Source organism: Odocoileus virginianus, unplaced genomic scaffold (genome assembly GCF_023699985.2).
Source record: "Odocoileus virginianus isolate 20LAN1187 ecotype Illinois unplaced genomic scaffold, Ovbor_1.2 Unplaced_Contig_29, whole genome shotgun sequence".
Lineage (NCBI taxonomy): Eukaryota > Metazoa > Chordata > Mammalia > Artiodactyla > Cervidae > Odocoileus > Odocoileus virginianus.
The window spans coordinates 266,900-285,257 of NW_027224346.1; the positions used below are offsets into that span (position 1 = coordinate 266,900).

An 18,358-nucleotide genomic window follows, 5' to 3' on the forward strand; every position below is an offset into this window, starting at 1 on the left:
ATGGGAAACTAACTTTTGGAAGTACCTGCTGCCAGAGAGGTAGGTTTGTTTTTTCCCCCAAATATGTGGAATGTAGAAGGGAACTAGGAGAAACTTTCTTCTCCACCTCCTACCCTGTGGCCTTTTTTATTGAAATCAACTGATTTTTTAAAGTTAGTTTCTTGGGGAACATAATTGCTTTACAATGTTGTGTTAGTTCCTGCTGTACAACAAAGTGAATCAGCTCTACCTGCACATATATCCCCTCTCTCTTGAATTTCCTCCTCATTTAGGTCACCACAGAGCATTCAGCAGAGTTCCCTGTGCTATATAGTAGGTTCTCATTAGTTATCTATTTCATACATAGTATCAACTATACATACACCAATCCCAATCTCCTCATCTATCCACCCCCACCCCTTGGTATCTCTATGCCTGTTCTGTGCATTTGTGTCTCTCTTTCTGCCCTGCAAATAAGATCATATGTACCATTTTTCTAGATTCCACATCTATAGGCTAATACATGATGTTTGCCTCCCCACCACCCCACCCCTGACTTCACTCTGCATGACAGACTCTAGTTCCATCATGTCTCCTCAAATGACCCAGTTTCCTTCCTTTTTATGGCTGAGTAATATTCCGTTATGTAGACGTATCACATTCTCTTGATCTACTCATCTGTCAATGAACCATCTAGGCCTTGAGGTAAAGCCAACATACATTCTGCATTTTCCAGCAAGTTGTAATTTTAAAGTGTGCATTTCTCAAGTATTTTTCAGATCACAGATTCAAAATTATGTAACATTCAAGCCACCCACTTGGCTAAAGTACTTGAAGAGTAGATTTGTGATGTGACCAGAACTGGAAGGGCTCCTCTAAAGATAGATGGTCCTGATGGTGGGCAGACCTGGATCCTCAGATGCCTCAAGAGACAGAGACATGATTTATGGACAAGGATTTAAGGGTTCTTGGGCAAACATCAAAGAGGTGAGGAGGGGATAGAGCCCCAGCAGAGCGCTTGACTTTAAACAAACACCTTTGAAAATCCTTTTTCTTTTGCCTAACTCAGTGTCTTAAATTGGTCCCATTTTCTGAGTTTAAGGAGTTGTCTTTCTTCATTAACAATATAGATTGCCAAGGCCTCAGGAAAGGGCTTCTTAGAGTTACTCCTAATCTTACTATCTTAATACTACTCTCCAATCAAGGTTACTAGTACTTATAACATGTTAAAAGGGGAGACTTCCCCTGAAGGAAAGTGTAAGACCCGTTAACTACCTAAATGAAGTGTCTATAGTAAAGGGCAAGTTAGGTTCTCATTTGGGGGTCATGTATTGAAAGTAGAGTGATGTTCTCACAGAGGTTATTGTCTGGGAAAATACACTGAGCTATTGGGTTAATGGTCTGCTCTTGCCTGGAGCTACTGTATTTTCGGAGGCAGGATTTTGAATATGTGTTTTCGGAGGCAGGATTTTGAATATGTGATCTGACAAATACTGCTGGGGAGTGAATAGATGACCAGTGCAAGTCCGATGCATGAAGCAGGGCCCTCAAAGCCAGTGCCCTGGGACAGCCCAGAGGGGTGGGGCGGGGAGGCGGGGGTTTCAGGATGGGGGGGACGCGTGTGCATCCGTGGCTGATTCAGGTCAATGTATGGCAAAAACCACCACAGTTTTGGAAAAGTAATTATTCTCCAATTAAATTAATTAAGAAAAATAAAAAAAAAAAAGAAAATTACAGTTTGCTGGAAACTGAAGAATGTAAGTTGGCTTTATCTCGAGGCCCAGATACCAGATATTTCCTGGACTTCATTGAGGTGAGAAGATGAATATCTCAGGAAGAAACTCTGAAGAGGTTTCCACAGTGTAAAGTTCATTTTTCTGCCACATTCGTTGTCTGGTGTGATGGAATAAAGGAAGTAGGAGCTGTCTCCTGGTCTCAACATAGGGAAGTAAAGGGGGACCCTTCATAACTAAAGCATCCTCAGCTTGCATTCAGGCTTCTGACATACCAGTGGATTAGCCTCTGGTTCTTGGCATGGAAAGCAAGTAGCCAGTACACTGAAAATAAAAGCCCAAAGTTTTAAGTTGAACATTGTAATATAAAATATTCTTTGCTTTTTTTTTCTCAGCAGAGTCATCTTAATTTTTCTTTCGGAGGTCTCTTTGGTTCTTCTGTGTAAGCTTGAAGCAATTTTTGGGAGTAAGTGGATCTTGTCGGAAATCTTGCAAGGCTTTTTCTGTAGGGACCTAGGATTGTACTAACAGCACTTTCTTTATTGAAACACTTAGGCTTTGAATGTACCTCCTGGTTTGGAGAAACTTGACTTCTAGGGCGTAGGGAATGTTAGAAAGCCTTTGCTTCCTTCAGTGATTAAAAGACTTTTTTTTTTCCTCTGAAGTTCGGGGGTGGGGAGTATGGCATTAGTGTAAGATGTAGTATGAAGAAGCGAACTTCCCTGTAAATTACACCAAAGTGAGTCCCGGCCACTGTGGTAGAAGGGCCCAAACTTCAGAGAGATGCCCGCATTTCAGACTGTACTGAAAAATACACTCTGATCAGACATCTTCTTGTAAGATAAGGCAAGTACCTCTAATGGAGAAATGCTTACTAACGAGGGTGAGTTGTAGATATCAGAAATTTCCATATGATTAATAACAGTTTCTTAAAGCTGGTAACATCTCTGTGAAGACTGTTATTTTCTTTCTGTGTGGACTCTGGATATAGTAAGAAAGGCTGATAATAGGAGACCTCCCTGAATTCACTACTGTGATATAGAAATAGCAATCTCATTATGCTGGGTGCTGGCAGAAGGGAAAACAAAGGAGTCTTTATTTAGAAACAAGGAAGGAAGCAAGAAAGTAGTGGTGCCTTGTTAACTAGTCTGGGGGGAAATAAGTAATAGCATAGTTAGAAGCGTAGCATAGAATATCAGCATAGCATAGAACTACCTCATACCGCTCCCTCATGGGAAGCCGTGGATGACTGTGTGCTGAGAACCAGACTGCCTGAGAGACTTGGTTTGGGTGGGGTCACTTCCAAATGAAGAAGCAGGCAGGGGCCTTGGAGTCTGTGAGCTGAAGTCCCCAGTGAAGGCTGATGTCCTTAAAAGCACAGGATCTGTCATTCATACTCATCTCTCAAAATGCTGAGTCCTGTTTGGTGCCCTGGTCAGCGTGGTTTGGTGCTGTGTGGTCCGTGATGGGTATGCGAATGAATGCCGTACAAAAATTAGATGAGACCAAAGCATCTTAAATATAAACAACAACGTAACACGATGAGGTCCTTTAACTCAAACAGCAAAAAAAATACCTATAGAAACTTGGGGTTTACGTTTAAGCATGAACTGAGCAAGAAGTCATAGGCATTAATGTGCAATATAAATATCCATAGTTGTTTGGTCTGAAGCGAAAATGACAGTGTGGGCAATTGGCCTCTGAAGGGTGGAGGGCAATCTTGTGGGACTGAACCCTTAACCTGTGGAGTCAGGTTCTATCTCCAGGTAGAAAGTGTCAGAATTGAGCTGAACCATAGGACATGCATCTCGTGTCTGAGAATTTGTTATTGTTGGTGTGGGAAACATCCCCTCCACATGTTGGTATTGGACCTAGCAACCCGAAAGAGGAAGTGTTTTCTAAAAAAAATTTATTTACTTGGCTGCACTGGTTCTTAGCTGCGGCATGTGGGATCTAGTTCCCTGACCAGGGGTTGAACCCAGGCCCCTTGCATTGGGAACACGGAGACTTAGCCACTGGACCACCAAGGAAGTCCTGAAAGAGGAGGTTTTGTTGGATTGTTTGAAAAATCATCATGGCTTCAGTGAATTTGAGTACGAAGAGTTGTTAGAAGTAGTTGATGTCTATCAAATAATTTTGAAGGGACATAATAGGCAACAATGAGACCACTGACTCTGCTAAGTGATCCTTCTTCCCCGTGGCCTGACTCTGAGGACTGGCCAATAAACCGCTGACACTTACTGAGCACTAATGTGCCAGTATTTCTCGTCCTAATCTGCTGAATTGACTTGTTTTAATCTTCACCACAGTCCCATGATCCTACTTTACAGATGAGACAGCTGAGGTCAGAGAGGTGAAGTAATTTGCCCAGGGTCACGCAGCTGGAAAGTGGTAGGGTTTCTGCTCTTAATCAGGTTACTCAAACAGAACACTTCCCCTGAAAGGTAAGTTTCTATTTCTTGAAATGATCGTCATTTATTTGCTTTCAGCATGCCCCTGAAAGTTTGACAGTGAACCCAATAGAAACTGGATCTTCCCTGGGTCTGGAGGAAATATATGGTTATGTGCAATGAATGGGCTCAGACAGATTATTTGGGGAAGTTATTGGTAAACTGTTCTGTTTAGCCAACTGTGGACAATAGAGTTCTTCATGCATCGTTGCTCTGGGAGGGCCCAGACTTGGCCTCGTTTGAAATGAGCTGGTGCAAGTTGTTCGGGGAATACGTGTTTGCCTGTGAGCCCTAGATGCGTGGTGTACGAGGCATGTGCTCTGGTCCTAACCGGCTCCCTATCTGTGTTTACTGCACCCTTGCATGTGATGCCTGGACTTTTTGTGTCCTGTGCTTCATAGTCCTTCTGAGATGGTCATCTCAAAGGTCTCCATGTCCTTTATCTAAACTTTTTATTATGAAAAATATCAAACAAAAAGGCTAAATTAATGATACTTTGCAACCATTATCAATGTGCAGTCAGTCCCTCTTTTTAAAGTATTTATTTTTATTATTCGTTTGGCTATGTCAGGTGGGTCCCAGTTGTGCTACGAAGTTCTTTTGTTGCCGCGTACTGATGCTCTAGGTGTGACTCGGGCTCAGTAGTAACGGTGGCAGGGCTTAGTTGCCCTGAGATACGTGGGATCTTAGTTCCCTGACCAGGGATCGAACCTGCGCCCCCCCTGCATTGCAAGGTGGAGTCCCAACCACTAGACCCCCAGGGAAGTCCCAGTCTCTCTCTTTTTTAAATAACTCTAGCTTCTTCCATCTTTTCCCAGATTATTGAAGTACATCCTGGACATCACATCATTTAATTCAGTAAACAGTGACTTCATCTCTAAAAGTTAATGTCTCTGTATTAGTTCGCTAGGGCTGCTGCAAAACACCACACACTGGGTGGCATAAACAACAATTTTTCAGTCTCACAATTCTGGAAGCTGAAAGTCTGATATCACATGGCGCTAGTGACAGAGAACCTGCCTGCCGATGAAGAAGATGCCTAAGATAAGGTTCAGTCCCTGGGTTGAGAAGATCCCCTGGAGGAGGGCATGGCAACCCACTCCAGTATTCTTGCCTGGAGAATCCCCATGGACAGAGGAGCCTGGCAGGCTACAGTCCATGGGGTCACAAAGAGTCAGACACGACTAAAGTGTACTGTGCATGCGTGCATGAGGGCCGTGAGAGAAGGATTTGTTCGAGGCCTCTCTGTTCGGGTAGTTCCTTGGTTTGTGACACTGTAAATCCAAGCTTGCAGTGTGTCTGTCCATCCAGATTTCTTTCTCTCTCTTTTTTTTTTGGTAAAGATTTTTTTATTTTGAACCATTTTTTAAGTGTTTATTGAATTTGTTACAATACTGCTTCTGCCTTATGTTTTGCTTTTTTTTGGCCGGCAAGGCATGTGGGATCTCAACACCCTGACCAGGGATTGAACCTGCACCTTCTGCATTGGAAGGCAAAGTCTTAACCACTGGGCCACCAGAGAAATCCCCAGTTGTCTCCTTTCTATAAGGATACCAGCTATATTGGATTAGGGACCATCCTAATGACCTCGACTACCTCTGTAAATATCCTGTTTCCAAATACAATTGAACTATGGTACTAGGAATCAAGACTTCATCCTATGGATTTTGGGGAGGATGGATATAATTCAGTCCTTAACAGTGTCTTTAAAAAATTCATGTGTTAAATGAGTAGTAACTCTTACATGTCAAATCTAATCATATTTCCGTGGTTATCTTTTATAAAATTTTTTTGAGTCAGGATCCAAATAGGATCTCTTCTTAAGACAGTTAATAGGTTCACCTTTTTTTGGGAGGGTGTAGTGTATTTGTTGAAGTTGGTTTTATTCTTTAGAATGTTTCACATTCTTTGCTGAACTGCATCCATGTGTGGTCACTTTACACATTCCTTTGACCCTTGTGGGACTTGGATTAGAATTAAGTTCACTTTTGGCTTGTTTTAACATAATTTGCATTTTTGGGTTGTAAAATGCCATTGATCATTGTTAGATTCAATACTTTGTGGCTGTAGGATGGTATTACTCTTAATTCTACAGTTTCTCCATATATCAGTTAGAATGCGTTTGTATAGAGGAACTTGTCCTTATTAGCTATTGAATTATTAGGAAAGATTGAAGGCAGGATGAAAAGGAGATGACAGAGGACAGATGGTTGGATGGCATCATTGACTCAATGGACATGAGTTTGAGCAAACTCCAGGAGATAGTGAAGGACAGGGAAGCCTGGTGAGCTGCAGTCCATGGGGTCGCAAAGAGTCAGACATGAGTGAGCAACTGAACAACAGCAATAGCCTGTGTAGGAGAGAGGAAAAATGGTTGATTCTTTCCAGTCATTTACTTCCTTATAAACATTGGGTGCCTTGGCATCCTACAGTGAGTTGTTTTTATTTTTGAACCAATGAGGTTTTGTGTGTAGTTGGGAGTTCATGATTTGAAACATACGTGGGTTTCAAAATTACTAGAGTCGTTCTTACTGATGGTCAGGTTATCCAAACCTGAGAGGCCTGTCCTCTTGATGCCTCCTTAGTAGTTGATAGCTTCCTTGATCGTTGGTTTAAGAAATTCTAAGTTTGTCTTGTACATTTCCTGTTGCAAGGACTGGAATAAGCCCTTTCTCCAGAAGCCTGCTCTCTTGGGAAATGGTATGTAGAGATCATAGTGTGATCACACCCTTCTTGGGACCACATCCATTGGCATTTCCTTGGTCATTCATTTTCTTGCAGCATGTATGCTCTCAGTTCCTCTCCCTGCAGGCTTTAGTCATGGTTACTCTTGTATATTATTCCCCAACATGTGCTTCTTCATTCTTTATTTTTTTCCTGGCCATGCTGAGCTGCATGTAGGATCTTAGTTCCCCCACCAGGGATCGAACCTGCACTCCCTGCATTGGAAACTTGGAATCTTAACCACTGGACCACCAGGGAAGTCCTGTGCTTCTCCATTCTTAAATGTGAACAGTTGTATGCACTCTTTGTTTTCTCTCTCTGAGAAATTCCACTTGTTTCTACTGTTTTTGTTTTTGCTTTGTATTTGGAAGCAAACATTTACTTAAATATCCATTCAACTAAGGTGTCTAAAATCAAATCTTTTCTCTTGAATCATTGCTTTGCTTTCTCTGTGAAATGTAATTTTACTTAGGTCGTTTGGGCTTGGCCTTGACGTTATTCTTGCTTCTCTTTCTCCCCGTTGCTCTCTGACCATAGGGCGCCAGGTGTCGTTAAGCACCCCGCGCCCCCCCCCCCCGACCCCGTGCTTCCTTTGGTTTGGTGTTCTTTCCTGACGACTGCCCTGTGGAGGATTCACCTGTAAGTCAGCCACTGAAAGCATCTTACCATGTGTAAATAGGGAAAACAGCCTGTAGGCACAACCATCCTATGGAGGAGTGTCCATGGAGGGCTGCTGTTCATGTGTTCTCAAGCTTTAAGATAATTTTTAGAGGTGCCTGAGCACTAATTTTAAGATGCTGTGTTATTGCCAAGTTGTGTTAGTTGGCCAAGTTGCCAAGTGCCAAGCTCTTTCAATTTCACAACCTGCAGATGAGTCCTATAATACTTCCAGTGAAAACAGTTGGCCCTTTTCTGTCTGAATTACATTAAACTACTCACAACCACAAACAGATTGCTTATGGTTGTAAACAGGAAAGGTCATAAAAAGAAGTTTTCGGTTTCAGTAGTATTCACTTCAAGTCATGGGAGATTAAAGAAGAAATAATTGGTAAGTCTCTGTTTCTGATTTACATGATTGCTGTACTGCTTCAAGTTTAGATTGGTGATTAGGAATAAATGCGATCCCATGAAAAACCACTGAGAGGAAAAGAAGTTAAGTACTTGTGGGTGGGAAATAGTGTTATAGTTATTTAAACTTTAATGTTCCGTAGCCAGAAAAAGTGACTTTTAAAAAGCTTTAAAGATGTTAAAACTAAAAAAAAAAATGTTAAAACTTTGTAATCTTTTATTTTCACAGGATCCAGTAGATCTTTGTTTTAATGTGCCAAGAGCCCTAAAAACACTGATCTTGCTGTTTTTGGTGTAAAATGGTACCCTGAGTGTGAAGTAAGAGATTTGTCTGCTTGATTGAGGCCATAAAGACAGAGGACCTGTGTCATTTTATTGACTTTTCTGATATCAAATACATGGCGTCTTTTCCAGTACCACTTCTCTGTTCCTCCAACACCAACTTAAGTGTCTTAACAATTCAGTTCAATTCTGATGTTATTCAGTTTAGCATCAGACTCCACAGGACCACCCTCGTTTCAGATGCCGGGTACAGAGGAATGCCCAGGCTCCTCACAGTTGTTCCTGGCTGGCCACAAAGCTGGATGGAAGGTCCCACAGTGCCCCGACTACCCTTTGACAGTTCACTGGAATGGCTCATGGAACCCAGGAATGTCCGTTACTTACTATGACCAGTGTACTCTGAAAGGTACAGCTTAGGAACAGCCAAGTGGAAGAGATGCACAGAGTGTAGGGTGTGAAGAGAGGGTGTGGAGCTTCCGTGCCGGTTCCGTGTTTGCCTTCTCCCCACATCTGCACATAGTCACCAGCCCAGAAGCTCTCCAAGCCCTGTCCTTTTAGGCTTCCTTACACTGGTATGATTGATGGAGTCATTGGCTGTTGGTGATTAACTCGATCTCCAGCCCCTCTCCTCTTGCCAGGCGTGGAGAAATGAGAATGTAAGTTCTGAACCTCCAATTGTGCCTTAGTCTTTCTGATGACCAGTCCCTCATCCTGAAGCTATCTAGGGATCCAGTGAGACAGGCCTCGTCAGGGTGGAAGATATTCCTCGTCACTCCTGTCATTCAGGAAATGGAAGGATCTCTGTGTTGAGAACCATGGACGAAGACCAAATACATATTCCTTCTGCCTCAGGAGACAGATTTATCCTCAGTGACTGGCATCCTTGACACAAAACTTTTCAAAGTAGAAATGGTAGAAGAACAAGTTGAATTCTAGCCATATGTTGTAACCATCTTATTGTAGAAGGGCATTCTGGTCATTTAGAAGAAGGCATTCACAAACCCAGTAGATAACCAAGTAGCTTGAGTTGAAAAAGAAGGCCAAAACAAAACCCCCAAACCCCCCCTAAACTTCTGGTGGGAGTTGAGTTAGGAATAAGGTTGAAAGTCATAACCATGTGTCCTGTATGGTAGTTTGAGCTCTCCTTCCCCTTTCTACCTCTTGCTACTATTACCAGTTTATTATAAAGTGTCCAAATCAGGAACAGCCAAGTGAAATGGATGCATCGGGCTAAGTATGGGCGAAGGGCATGGGACGGCTTCCCCTCATACAGGCTTTCCCTTTTTCTCTCCCTCTGCTTTTTTTTTTCTTCCTGTTTTTGAAAGCACAGAATTATATTTAAACAAAATTCCTAGTGCCACACTGAGATTTGCATTTCTTGTGATGGTCATTAGAGAGCAGTTGAACTAAATCAAAGGTGAGTTTTGTTCTATTAATTCTGTGATATGAACAAAAGTGGGTCAAACTCAGTGAATGTCATCAAAATGAGGTGTGAGAGTTAGCCTGTAATTTAATGGGACATCTGTGTGTGTGTGTGTCCCCGTTTCCCCGCCCCCACGCCACCCAGCGAGGGTTTCGTTTTTAAACAACAGTGAAGGGAATTCCCTGGCAATTCAGTGGTTAGGATTGGCGCTTTAACTGTGGTGGCCCTGGTTCCATCCCTGGCCGGGCAATTAAGATCTCATAAGCCTTTCTTCATGGGCAAAAGACTGAATAAACAAAAAACAAACAAAACGATAGTGAAAACTTAACTTTAAGGAGACAATGAGTAAACTGTTTCAAAATACTGAAAACATGAAGAATGCTTAATTTACTCATACAAACCATCTAAGAACACATGTAAAAGGACAAGCCCAGAAGAGCAAAAACCAGAACGCTAACAGTCCTGTGAGAGCCTTGTAGGTAACTTTTATTTTTTACCTTCTTCAGAGGATCTCTGTTTCATCATTAACACCCTTATTTTTTTTACGGGATGTAACTTAAATACTCTAATTGGAAACTAAGGTTGAGTGTACTTTAAGGATGAATATGGGCTTATTTGATAACCAAAATAGGGATAAGTTGTTGAGTCCAAGAAGAAAATGGAGAGAAATAAGCCTGATTTTTTTAATTGGAGGATAATTGCTTTACAGTGTTGTGTTGGTTTCTGCCATACATCAGCATGAATCAGCCACAGGTATACATATGTCCCCTCCCTCTTGAAATTCCCTCCCACCTCCCACCCCATCCCACCCCTCTAGGCTGTCACAGAGCACCAGGTTGAGCTCCCTGCATCATACAGCAAATTCCCACTGTTTATCTATTTTACACATGGTAATGTATATGTTTCAATGCTACTCTCTCAGTTCATCCCACTCTCTGCCCCCACCCCAGGGCCCCCAGGTCTGTTCTCTGTCTTTATCTCTGTTGCTTCCCTGCTAATAGCTTCATCAGTACCGTTTTTCTAGGTTCCAACAGGAAGCTTTAAGATGGTCAGGAAAGTGTACATACTGTGTCAGATACACATAAACTCAGTTCAGTTCAGTTGCTCAGTCGTGTCCGACTCTTTGCGACCCCATGAATCGCAGCACACCAGGCCTCCCTGTCCATCACCAACTCCCAGAGTCCACCCAAACCCATGTCCATTGAGTTGGTGATGCCATCCAACCATCTCATCCTCTGTCGTCCCCTTCTCCTCCTGCCCTCAATCTTTCCCAGCATCAGGGTCTTTTCAAGTGAGTCAGCTCTTCGCATCAGGTGGCCAAAGTATTGGAGTTTCAGCTTCAGCATCAGTCCTTCCAATGAACACCCAGGACTGATCTCCTTGCAGTCCAAGGGACTCTCAAGAGTCTTGTCCACCACAGTTCAAAAGCATCGATTCTTCTTTCTGCACTCAGATTTCTTTATAGTCCAATTCTCCCATCCATACATGACTACTGGAAAAATCATAGCCTTGACTAGACAGACCTTTGTTGACAAAGTAATGTTTCTGCTTTTTAATACGCTGTCTAGGTTGGTCATAACTTTCTTCCAAGGAGTAAGCGTCTTTTAATTTTATGGCTGCAGTCACCATCTGCAGTGATTTTGGAACCCAGAAAAATAAAGTCAACCACTGTTTCCACTGTTTCTCATCTATTTCCCATGAAGTGATGGGACCAGATGCCATGATCTTAGTTTTCTGAGTGTTGAACTTTAAGACAACATTTTCACTCTCCTCTTTCACTTGCATCAAGAGGCTCTTTAGTTCTTCTTCACTTTGTGCCATAAGGGTGGTGTCATCTGCATATCTGAGGTTATTGATATTTCTCCCAGCAATCTTTGATTCCAACTTGTGCTTCCTCCAGCCCAGCGTTTCTCATGTTGTACTCTGCATATAAGTTAAATAAGCAGGGTGACAGTATACAGCCTTGACGTACTCCTTTTCCTATTTGGAGCCAGTCTCTGTTTTCCATGTCCAGTCCTAACTGTTGCTTCCTGACCTGCATACAGGTTTCTCAAGAGGCAGGTCAGGTGGTCTGGTATTCCCAACCCTTTCAGAATTTTCCACAGTTTATTGTGATCCACACAGTCAAAGGCTTTGGCATAGTCAATAAAGCAGAAATAGATGTTTTTCTGAAACTCTCTTGCTTTTTTGATGATCCAGTGGATGTTGGCAATTTGATCTCTGGTTCCTCTGCCTTTTCTAAAACCAGCTTGAACATCTGGAAGTTCACGGTTCACGTATTGCTGAAGCCTGGCTTAGAGAATTTTAAGCATTACTTTACTAGTGTGTGAAATGAGTGCAATTGTGCGGTAGTTTGAGCATTCTTTGGGATTGCCTTTCTTAGGGTTTGGAATGAAAATTGACCTTTTCCAGTCCTGTGGCCACTGCTGAGTTTTCCAGATTTGGTGGCATATTGAGTGCAACACTTTCACAGCATCATCTTTCAGGATTTGAAATGGAATTCCATCACATCCACTAGCTTTGTTTGTAGTGATGCTTTCTAAGGCCCACTTGACTTCACATTCCAGGATGTCTGGCTCTAGGTGAGTGATCACACCATTGTGATTATCTGGGTCGTGAAGATCTTTTTTGTACAGTTCTTCTGTGTATTCTTGCCACCTCTTCTTAATATCTTCTGCTTCTGTTAGGTCCATACCATTTACTTACTTACCCAAGTAAGATGGTAGGCACTGAGAGAGGGCATCAGAGGGCAGACAGACTGAAACCACAATCACAGAAACTAGCCAGTCTGATCACAGGACCACAGTCTTGTCTAACTCAATGAAACTAAGCCATGCCGTGTGGGGCCACCCAAGATGGATGGGTCATGGTGGAGAGGTCTGACAGAATGTGGTCCACTGGAGAAGGGAATGGCAAACCACTTCAGTATTCTTGCCTTGAGAACCCCATGAACAGCATGAAAAGGCAAAAAGATAGGACACTGAAAGATGAACTCCCCAGGTCGGTAGGTGCCCAATATGCTACTGGAGATCAGTGGAGAAATAACTCCAGAAAGAATGAAGGGATGGAGCCAAAGCAAAAACAATACCCAGTTGTGGATGGGACTGGTGATAGAAGCAAGGTTTGATGCTATAAAGAGCAATATTGCATAGGAATCTGGAATGTTAGGTCCATGAATCAAGGCAAATTGGAAGTGGTCAAACAGGAGATGACAAGAGTGAACATTGACATTCTAGGAATCAGCAAACTAAGATGGACTGGAATGGGTGAATTTAACTCAGATGACAATTATATCTACTACTGTGGGCAGGAATCCCTTAGAAGAAATGGAGTAGCCATCATAGTCAACAAAAGAGTCTGAAATGCAGTACTTGGATGCAATCTCAAAAACGACAGAATGATCTCTGTTTGTTTCCAAGGCAAACCATTCAGTATCACGGTAATCCAAGCCTATGCCCCAACCAGTAACACTGAAGAAGCTGAAGTTGAACGGTTCTATGAAGACCTACAAGACCTTTTAGAACTAACACCCAAAAAAGATGTCCTTTTCATTATAGGGGACTGGAATGCAAAAGTAGAAAGTCAAGAAACACCTGGAGTAACAGGCAAATTTGGCCTTGGAGCACAGAAAGAAGCAGGGCAAAGGCTAATAGAGTTCTGCCAAGAGAACGCACTGATCATAGCAAATACCCTCTTCCAACAACACAAGAGAAGACTCTACACATGGACATCACCAGATGGCCAACACCAAAATCAGATTGATTATATTCTTTGCAGCCAAAGATGGAGAAGCTCTATACAGTCAGCAAAAACAAGATCAGGAGCTGACTGTGGCTCAGATCATGAACTCCTTATTGCCAAATTCAGACTGAAATTGAAGAAAGTGGAGAAAACCACTAGACCATTCAGGTATGACCTAAATCAAATCCCTTATGACTATACAGTAGAAGTGAGAAATAGATTTAAGGGACTAGATCTGATAGACAGAGTGCCTGATGAACTATGGACGGAGGTTCGTGACATTGTACAGGAGACAGGAATCAAGACCATCCCCAAGAAAAAGAAATGCAAAAAAACAAAATGGCTGTCTGAGGAGGCCTTACAAATAGCTGTGAAAAGAAGGGAAGCGAAAAGCAAAGGAGAAAAGGAAAGATATACCCATTTGAATGCAGAGTTCCAAAGAATAGCAAGGAGAGATAAGAAAGCCTTCCTCAGCGATCAATGCAAAGAAACAGAGGAAAACAATAGAATGGGAAAGACTAGAGATCTCTTCAAGAAAATTAGAGATACCAAGGGAACATTTCATGCAAAGATGGGCTCGATAAAGTAAAATGTTAGCTGTAGTATTTTTGTGGATTCCCTTTATCAAGTTGAGGATACTCTTTGTGTTCCTAGTTTGTTGACAGTCTTTATAGTGAGTGGATGTTGGTTTGTGTCAAATGGTTTTTCTGCACAAATTGATATGATAATGCAGTAGCTTTAGACTGTTACTGTGATGGATTACTATTGCTCTTCAGATATTGAACCAATCTTAGATTCCTGAGATAAATTCCACTTGGTTGTGGTGTTTTAGTCTTTGAACTTATTCCTTGATTCAGTTTGTTAAGTTTGTGGTTGACAATTTAGGTGTCTTTGTCCGTGCGGGATATTAGTTGGTAGTTTTATTTTTTGTGTGTGTTGTCTTTGACTTTGTTATCAGGGTAATATAGTCTCAAACTGTCTTGTGAAGTGCTTGTTTATGTGTTTTGGAAGAGATTGTGCTGAGATGACAGTATTTCTTTAAATGTGTGATAGCATTTGCCGGTTTAACCACCCGAGCATAAAGATTTCTTCCTTAGAAGATGTTTTATTTATTTTTTTTAGTTCAATTTCAATCTTTTTACAAAGTTAAAGAGCTATGTATATATTTTATCTTGGGTAGTTTTGGTGATTTGTAGTTGCTTCAGAATTGGTTAATTTCATTCAAGTTGTTGAATAGAGATGCACAAAGTTTTGCAGTATTCCCTCGTTATCCTCTAATTGTCTGTGGGGTCTGTGGTGTTATCTCCTTTATTCCTGATACTGGTAATGTGTTCTGTTGTGTGCACACACTCTTCCTCTTTCTCTCATCATCTTTGTCAGTCTTGCCACAGGTTTATCCATTTTATCTTTTTTCTCCAAGGAAACAGTATGTGGTTTCATTAATTTTTTTCCTGCTTTTTTCTTTTCATTGATTTGACTCTTCATTATTTTATTTTTTCTACTTCATTTGGGTTTATTTTATGCTTTTCTTTGCTAGTTTAAGATGGAAGCTTGGGTTATTAATTGGAGACCCTTTCTTTTTTAATTCCTAGTGTAAATGCTATAAATTTCCCTTTAACTTAATGCCATAAATCTTGTTTTTTTTTTTGTTGTTGTTGTTCAAAGTATTTTCTGATTTCCCTTGAGACTTGCTCTTTGACCTATGGACTTTTTCCTTTAATAACTTGTAGGTTTTTGATTTTTAATTATTTATTTATTTGGCCTCATTGCATCTTAGTTGCAGAATGTGGGATCTAGTTCCCTGACCAGGGATTGAACCTGGGTCCCCTGCATTGGGAGCACAGAGTCTCAGCCACTAGACCACCAGAGAAATCCCTTAACTTGCATTAATAGTTTAATTACACTACAGTTGGTAAATATACCTTGCATACTTATATCTCATTAATCGATTGTCACTTGTTTTATATCTTCATTTTAGATAGATATAGCATATTTTGGCAAATGTTTCATGTTGTTGGGTAGAGGGCTGTACGAATGTTGTAGTTCCAGCTGGTTGATAGTGTTCAGTTCTTCTGTGTGTTTGCTGATTTTTGGTCTCGTGTTCCATCCTCTCCTGAGAGTGGAGTATTTAAATCTCTTATTACAGTCATTTGCCTATTTCTCCTCTCAGTTTTGTTTCTGTTTCATATATTTTGAAACTCTGTTGTTTGGTCTATATAAACTTAGCATTGCTATGTCTTCAAAGTGAATTGACCCTTTTATTATGATGTAATGTCCTTCTTCATCTCTGATAGCTTTCTTTGCTCTGAACTCTACTCTGAGATTAAATACCACTCCAGCTTTCTTTTGATTAATGTGTGCATGGTATCTTATTACACTATTTTTTTTTCCCTTGAAGTTTGAATGAGTTTTTTTTTTTTTTAGGCTGAGCCAGGTCTTAGTTGTGGCATGTGGTATCTAGTTTCCTGACCAGGGATTGAACCCAGGCCCTCTGCATTAAGAATGCAGAGTTTTATCCACTGGACCACCAGGGAATGCCCTGACTGAGTTTCTTTAAGGTAGCACATGGTTTTGTAGGATTATTATTATTAACATCCTTAGTCTCTACCTACTAGATACCAGCAGCTCCCTTCCTCCCCAAGTTGTGACCATTAAAAATGTCAACAGATATTGTCAAAGATCATCTTGGGGACAACTTAATCCCCAGCTGAGAACCACTGTCATGTAAGTAATGTGTTATTTTTCTTTGGCTGCTTTCAAGATTTTTCTTTGTCTTTGATTTTCAACAATTTATGATATGTCTGAAGATAGATTTTGGGGGTTTTATCTTGTTTGAGGTTGTAAAGAGAAAGCACCCAGTTTTCCTCCTATGTTGGGAAAAACCCAGTTCTTTCTGACTATGTGTCTTTTCTTTCCTGAGTGTCTCCTTTATCACTCAGAACACTTCACTTCTGTCACTCTAGTCACCAAAATATGTGAAAAATTTACTTCCCACAAGCAATTCTCTGTAGCATCTGATGGGTGTCCTATCTGTAGCGTCTGATGGGTGTCCTGTAATTTAACTGAATTCTAACACTTTCTGCCTGGAGAAGTGTCAGATCCTAGAGGCTAAAGGCTCAGTCCCAGGAGACTGCACATGTTAGTTGCAAATCTGGGTTATTATTACCTATGCTTCTGACCAGCCAGCGGTAGATGAGAGGTTGCAAAGATCTCCCTTCTTGGTTTTGATTGATTTGCTAGTGGCTTACTAAAATCAGGGAAACATATGCTTACATTTACCAGTTTATCTATTGTTATTTAATAGCTAAGTCCGACTGTTAGCAACACCATGGACTGTAGCCCACCAGGTTCCTCTGTCTTTGGGTTTTTCCAGGCAAGAATACTGGAGTAGGTTGCCATTTCCTTCTCCAAGGGATCTTCCCAACTCAGGGATCAAACCCACATCTCCTGCATTGGCAGGCAGATTCTTTACTGCTGAACCACCCAGGAAGCCCCTTGCTGCTATTATCAGTTTATCATAAAGGACAGCCAAATGTAAGAGTCACATTGGAAAAGATAAGGGGGGAGGGCATGGGGCTTCTTCCCTTTCCGTATGCTTCCCTTTTTTCCTCTCTCTAGTTTTTTTTTTCTTTCTGGTTTTGAAAGCACAGAACTATATTGAAACAAAACTCCTAGTCCTACATTGAAGTTTTCACTTCTTGTGATGCTCGTTAGAGAACACTTGAACTGAATCAAAGGTGAGTGTTGTTCTAACCCTGTGACTCAGCAGTGAAGAGCAGTGAAGAATCTGCTTGGCAATGCAAGAGACTCAGATTCAATCCCTGGGCTCAGGAAGATCCCTTGGAGGAGGAAATGACACGCCACTCCAATGTTCTTGCCTGAGGAATCTCATGGACAGGGGAACCCAGCAGGCTACAGTCTGTGGGGTTGCAAAGAGTCGGACATGACTTAACTTTTAAACAGTAACGACAACCAGCTTGTTAAAGGATGTAATAAAATATAGAGATGAGTAACCAGATGAATGGATCCATAGGGCAAGGTCTGGGTGAATCCTGAGAGCAGGAGCTGCTGTCTCTATGAAGTTGGGGTACCCTCCCACTGTGGATGTGTTCACCACCTTTAAGCTCTGTGAACCCCCTACTTTTGGGACATCATGTAGGTAGGTTCAATTATTAACTCCATTTCCAGTGCCTCTACCCTCTCTGGAGGATGAGGGGTGGGACTGAAAATTCCAAGCTTCTGATCATGGCTGGCTCTTCCTGGTGACCGGCTTCTAACCACGAGCCATCCAGGAACCCACCTAGAGTTTCCTCCGTAGAACAGGAGATATACCTAATGCTCTTACCACTTAGGAAATCAGAAGAATTTTAGGAGCTCTGTGCCTGGAAGGGAAGAGGTTGAGGTAGGGAGACCAATATATGTATTTTCTATTATTTCACAGGGGTTTGCTGAACTTTTTCAATCTATACGTTTCTATCTCTTACCAAATTTGGAAAATCTTCAGTAACCATTTACTAAAGGTATTTTCAGCAAACATTTTTCTTGTTTTCCTGTCTTTCTGAGATACCGATAACATAAAAGTTGGACCTTTGGTAATTTCCCACGGGTCTTTGGGCCACTGTTCGTTCTTTCCCTCAATTGTTCAGATTAAATAATTGCTGTTGATCTGCCTTCATGAGTAGTGACACTTTTCTGTTGTTTTCAGTCTGCTATTGTGTTTATCCCAGGAGTTTACTTCAGGTTTATTTTGGTTCTAAATTTTTATTTCTTTTTTGTCTCCTACTTCTTGGCCATTTTCTTCCTATTCTTTTCAAGGGTGCTCACCCTTTGGAACATTTTTATCACAGTTTCTTTAAAGTCTGTCATAATTCCATCATCTGTGTCATTCTTGGCATTTGCATTTGTTGATTGCCTTTTCCCATGTGCGTTGAGATTTTCCTAATTCTTTATATAAGTGA

The 18,358-nt window shown here is 41.4% G+C and overlaps 1 protein-coding gene and 1 non-coding gene across 4 annotated transcripts in view; one reads left to right on the top strand and one right to left on the bottom strand.

Annotated features, from left to right (window-relative positions):
- The window catches only part of IGF2BP3 (insulin like growth factor 2 mRNA binding protein 3), a 142,418-nt gene that overhangs the window by 45,032 nt on the left and 79,028 nt on the right, over nucleotides 1-18,358 (top strand). The window lies entirely within an intron of this gene.
- Nucleotides 15,862-15,934, bottom strand: TRNAK-CUU (transfer RNA lysine (anticodon CUU)). The gene has a single exon. It is a non-coding gene; the product is annotated as a tRNA-Lys (tRNA).